Source organism: Lytechinus pictus, chromosome 12 (genome assembly GCF_037042905.1).
Source record: "Lytechinus pictus isolate F3 Inbred chromosome 12, Lp3.0, whole genome shotgun sequence".
Taxonomy (NCBI): domain Eukaryota; kingdom Metazoa; phylum Echinodermata; class Echinoidea; order Temnopleuroida; family Toxopneustidae; genus Lytechinus; species Lytechinus pictus.
This window is the reverse complement of record NC_087256.1, coordinates 3,444,754-3,451,173: the sequence shown is the minus strand read 5'-3', so window position 1 is coordinate 3,451,173 and position 6,420 is coordinate 3,444,754. Positions and strand designations below refer to the sequence as shown.

Here is a 6,420-nt window from a genome sequence, read left to right as displayed (position 1 = left end):
AAATGAATCCCGGGAATGAATCATTCAGATATGATTGATAATCTTGATCATAGACATCAAAGGAATAAATTTTGACCATTGCTAAATGTGATTATAAATGTAGTGATGACAATCGTGATGATTATAATGATGGTGGTGATAATGCAATATGTTAAATACGAAATAAAGTTAGGAGCACGTAAAATGCCGGCTTAAAAACTCTCCAAAAATCTCAGACGATTTTACCGAAATTTCACAATGTCAGTGGGTATTAATTTCACAGAATACTTGAAAATTCATAGGTGATACTTTTTAAAAGCTAAAATATCTTAAATATTTTTGTTCAAATTTTCTGCTACATTTCAATAGATTTTAATGAGAAGTTTCATAATGCTATAATTTCACAGCATTCACATCAAAACTCATCAGTGATGTATTTGATAAAAGAACCAGATTTTTTTTGTAAATGTTTGCCAAATTTCTGAAAATTTTTAAACATTTCAAATAATATTTTCCGTCAAAAATTTTCAATATCCATTTATTAATAGTGTATGACTTTGACATTTACTTGAAAATTCTTTCTTGATGATTTTTACTGAAAAAAGTCAGGTAAAAGATTCAAATACTGGCAATTTTCCCGCAAAATTTCGGGAACATGTGTAATTAACTAAATTGCACAATTTTTTCATTTCACAGAAGGTACCTGAAAATTTGTTATATGTTATATTAAGTAAAAATGAACAAGCAGAAAAAAATCCAGGAATTTCCGCAAAATGTCCGGAATGAAAATTTTCAACCCAATAGCGTTTAAATATTGCAGCGTTTACTAAAAAATACATAAATGATGTTTTACAATGTTAAAATTGCCCCTTAAAAAGTTCCGGAAAAATTACAAAAATTGTCCTACATAAAAAAATTCAAGGCAAGTGGGCTTGAAAAATTCAGGAAGACTGTACAATTGGTTAATGAAACATTTCTCTAAAGAATTTCGCAAAAATTACGTCCAGAAAAAATTTGCAAAAATTTAAACACATCATAACACATTGATACTGTGGTCAAAAGTCAAAATTATTCACACGTTATTTGTAGAGAATTGTCTTCACTATATCATATCAAAATTTGGAAGAAAACTGACCAGTAATAACGAAGATACGGTCAAGTACGTTGACGTTTGTTGCGGAAATATGTAATTTTCACTAATAACTTAAAATTGACGTAATTACAAAATCTCCAAATGAGATATTGAATATATAAAAGAGTGAGAAAAAATTTGGGGTCAACGGACTCCCTGAAGAGCTACAGTGAATTTTATATAGGCATATTTTTGCCCATTTACGCGCGCGTAATGCAAATTTGAATGGACGCGCATTCCCGTATTATTGGTCGTAAGAGGCTGAATGAGGTATCAAATTAATCAGAAGATAATGGACAATGGAAAGACATGAAAGAAATGATGACTCGAAGATGCATAACGATGGTAGGTGCAAGAACGCGCACGCATACCTGTGCGCGCGCAAATTCTTGACATGCTCAAAATGACCAGAAACGTACCCAAACTTGACCACGGTCGATTTGGGGAATTTTTAAATTTTGACGCGCGCGTACGTGCGCGTCGTGACCTTTGCATGACCTCTGATGATATGTCCTGATGACCTGTCACCTGAACTTGATATGATGCAAATATGGATGATTTTTGATGATTAGTTGCGATGATATGATCAATCATTTAATTTTACAAAATGGCGCCTAGATGACGTCATCATGATTTGATAACCTTGAAAAGTTTCCATTCCCATGTCCATAATGATGCCCATACATGACATGAAAATCAAGGAAATTGACATGCCCGATTTTGAGATAGAGGTGGACAAAGATTTGGCAATAAAAATAAATAAAGTAAATTCTGACGAATATAATAGGTGATCTGTCATCTTAATGACAGACCACCTAAAAAGGACCAAAAAAAAAAAAAAAAAAAAAAAAAGGGGGTCCAGCGAGGTTTGAACCACCGAACCCTGGTATACCAGTCAGGTGTGTTATCCAGTCGGCCACAGTGTGTTCGACAAGCACAAAGAGCAAAATAGGAAACATATTGTCAACTTGACATTGAATGTACATTCTTGCAATTCCAAATTGGCATGATGACAAAACTCTACAAATTCTAGTTTTGAGAATAGTACAAGCTTTAAAATGAAACAGTGGAGATATTGTCTAAAGGATACATTCTAAGCTAAAACATATTGAAAATTTGGCGAGAACAGACCAAGATTTACGGAATTAAAATCAATTTAAATGACTGTGGTGACATCATGAAACAGAAAACACTTGTTCTTAGTTCCGACGCCATTTTGATGACGTCACGATGTAATTAAGAGTCAAATGTGGCATGAAATCATATCTCCTATTCATACTCTATTCGAATATGAAAAGAAAAATTGGGGTCAACGGACTCCCTGAAGAGCTACAGTGAATTTTATATAGGCATATTTTAGCCCATTTACGCGCGCGTAATGCAAATTTGAATGGACGCGCATTCCCGTATTATTGGTCGTAAGCATAGACTAATAAATACGTATAGACTGAAAGGTAGCACCCGCGGAAAAGCCACATTTAAATAACATTTGCATATAACGTACAGATACTCCATAGAAGCTCCATGGTGATAAGCGTATTTTTTACCACTTTCGGCCACACCCCCTGGGAGACATTTGAACCGAATCCTAAGCCCCCATTTGCATATTGCTAATGAATCATTTATTTTTTCTTTGCGTACTCGCAAGATACTGTGATGTGATTGGATCTTACCTTATGAATAATGTATTTTTCTATTGAAATTCGTACGTCATAATTTGACCCCCATCGTCACTTCCGCTTAATTAAAGGCTGAAAGATGACGTCACCCGCACAGAAGAAGATTATGTCCTTGAAAGATTTTCGGTGAGTACTGTCAGATTAACGCTGAATTTTAATTCATTTACAAAAATAAATCAAAAGATCTAATGTTATATGGAATCTTGAGAAGTCTGGGTACAATATGAATTAATTTGTGTTTATAAAAAGTGAACAATTAGGAAGCAAACGACTTGCGAAAACTCAAAACTATTGCCATCGTCATGAGCTAAAAATGTAGGCTAGATTACATGTAAATCTCCATCTGCTACCATTGAGACCTCGTATTAATAATCACGCCAGACTTTTGGGCGAGAGTTTCTCTGAAATTTCGACGCCTACCGGTACCGAGATCTCGGCAGGCATGAAAAGAACTAACCCACGGGGCTCCGGCCCGCGGGCCGAACAACAACAACAACCCCTGGGTTAGGAAAGAACTAGATATAGTCCCTAAGGCTATAACGTTTAGGCTAGACGTTGTCTGGGATCTATCGCGCATCCATATTGACTCTAACTGTTATAGAAAGACATTCACTCCATTAACCCGTTCCCTTCTTTGAATTCACATATCAATAGGACCGGAGCCTAGTCCTTGATTTTTTAATTTTATAAAGATGTTTCATTTCCCAAAGCCAAGGCAAAGTCCAAACTTCTTTCTAGTTCTTTTCATGTTTTTTTTTTTTTTTCTAAACTTGAAAGTTAATAATAGGCCTACATAGTACAGGTTTTGGCTAAAGCTAAAAGAAAACTTTTCTACCTCTTATCCTATCTATTATCTAGCTTAGGTTTATAGACCTAGACTAAACTTAGCCTTAGGCCTACAACAAAGCGACCTCCTGTATAATCTATATAGGCCTAGCCCTAGGCCTAGTATTATTTCAGTCACTGAGTCAGGGTCTAAGTTAAGGATTTATTTATTGGAGGTTAGCTTTTGTTTGGCCTAACGTGTAGATTTTCCATCGGGGCATTTGTCGTCAGAGCAAATGTCATGAAACCATTTTAAAAACCCTGGGTCAAGACAGCTTTGCCTTTAGTTTAGATCTATAACACTTGTATGATTCAATAACATTGAAATTTCGCAGAATGGTAGGTTTAACAAAAATGAAATTTAAATCTACTTTTGATGTAGATCTAGATCTACTTACATTTAGTTCCAGATCTATGTACGTCAGAGTCTATGTCTGATTAGATCTAGATATATACGCTATAGTCCAAGTGTTATGTGTTTTTTTTTTTTTTTTACAATAGCTTGTATTGCTGACATTTCTGTCAGTGTGTATTGTTCTATTCAACAGACATAGAACATGATGCTGCTTCACATCCTCTTTTAGAGACTCGAGGATTACAAGACCGAATTAAGCTGCAGGACCCTCCTGATTCAAAAAGGTAAAAAAAAACAATCATCCTATCTATCAAACTGAATGACTTCATGTATTTACAGACCAAATGACTTTATCAAAAAATGAGTCCAGATGTCAATGATTAAAAGGGTTATATTAAAATCCATTTCAAATTTCAATACCCATGTTCAATAATTTACAAGATAATTGTTTAGTAAACTCTTTTTAGTGTCAATACACAAATCAATTTCTTTGAAAATTTGCTAACTCATAGATTTTGGCATCATTGGCATCTGAAGTCATTAATTTTAGCCATGCCTTATTTCGGTGCAAATCAAAATCTACATCTCTGCAAAGAATACATACTGACTATCTAAATATGAATATGGTATCAAATTATTTGGGAGAATATACTCTTTCTAGTGGTATATAATTATTATGTGTTCATGACATATTTTTACCTTAAATTGGGGTTTTGTGAGGTGTCCTTTTTTTTTTGGGGGGGGGGGGGCTCACATGGTAGACCAAGATCTAAGTTGTATTGACTAAATGAAAATAAAATCAGCTCAGAGAGTCGTATTGACAAGCTCCATTTTAATTTTCACCTGTCATGTTTTCAGGGGACAATTAATATCACCTACCGGTAGATCTAGCTTGTCAAAATTAAATAAGAAAATCAGAATATACTAGGCTAAGCAAGTGGAAAATCATATGTAATCAACTTATTTGCTTCCTACCCACTCATGAATCCTTCAATCCACACCAGATTTTGTAAAGGTGACTCATTCGGCTTGTGGTTTCATTAAACTTTTATACATATTTTTTTATTTTTTTTATTTTTTATGATGGCTTGATTGAATTGCTAACATTTCTGTCGTTTTTTTTTTTGTTTTTTTTTCAACAGATATGGAACATGACTCTGCTTCACATCCTCTGTTTTAGAGACTCAAGAAATACAAGACAAAATTAAGGGTTTGCTTTTTAATTCCAATAATAATTTTCTGGAGGAAGAATTAGGGAATAATGCATTGACAATATGCCAAACATCCTATATCAAACTGAATTACTGCATGTATTTACAATAGAGTATTGTAACCACTCCCCCCCCCCCCACACTACTGACCAAACAAAACCCATAAACGATTTAAGAGGGATAGGGTTATTTTAGGGGTAATTATACTTGCTTATTGTAGCAGTAGTTTTTACAATTATGGATGTAGATAATGATAATGTTTATAATAATAATACTTAGAATAATAAATTTATTTCAATGACATAACAGGAATGATAAATAAAAATTAAGCAATACAATATGTACAGGTAATTGTGTAACAATTTTGGCAATGAAGAATTTTTAACAAAAATAATGATCAATGAATTCGGGGGGTGGGGGGGGGGGCATGTGACATTGCATCTGTGTTGTGAGGACAGTAGTCTCTTTCACACCATTTCATCTTAAGCAGATGGGAACGAGCTCTGATCAAAATTTGATCTTTAAACTCAAGAGGAAAATAATTGTTACCTGATTTATGTATTTGGAATAAAATGAATTGAAATAATAATTTTGTCATTGTCACTGAATTAACAAGTCTTCTATAATTCTTTTTAGCTGAGAGTTTAGGTGAATCAAGTTATTTGAGGAGACACTGGAAGTACTAGTAGAATTAATGGACGAGCAATAGTGAACAAGCAGCATAAGTTTAAGAGTAATGAGACCTACATTTTGCAGCCATGGATCAAGGTTGGAGGGGGTGGTAGTTGCAGGTTTTCTCTGTAAAAATCACCCCCATTAAAAAACATAACAAATAATATATAAAGATATTTTAAAAAAATGAATAAATTTGAAAATGAAATAGAAAACAATCCTTTTGAGAACCAGGACCTTTAAGGTGGAGGGCAAAAGACCCCCCCTTAAAGAATTTTTGATCCATGGCTGTTATGTAGATGTGATAGAGAATTTCTAAATATATTTTTTTTTTTAAATGAGAAAGATACATGGGTGATTTCAAGTTTGCTGTTGAACTTTTGGTGTGGCGTCTTCCAAGTTTTACATCATCACAGCACCAAAATTACAATCAAATTGATTCATAGATTCATCTCACTTGATGTTGAGCTATTAATGTGATTTGGATTATTTTTGTAAACTCACATTAGGTTTTGGAGGAAAGAAGAACTAAATTGTGCTACGAACACCAACGCCAAAGTTGGAATC

The 6,420-nt window shown here is 33.9% G+C and overlaps 1 long non-coding RNA gene across 2 annotated transcripts; it reads left to right on the top strand.

Moving 5' to 3' along the window:
• Positions 1–2,559: 2,559 nt before the first annotated feature.
• On the top strand, positions 2,560–5,770 carry LOC135156141 (uncharacterized). Of its 2 annotated transcripts, none has more exons than XR_010295280.1 (3): positions 2,560–2,916; positions 4,164–4,254; positions 5,113–5,770. It is a non-coding gene; the product is annotated as an uncharacterized LOC135156141 (long non-coding RNA). The 2 variants fall into 2 exon arrangements; XR_010295281.1 differs by having other exon boundaries at positions 4,117–4,254.
• The last annotated feature ends 650 nt before the right edge of the window (positions 5,771–6,420 follow it).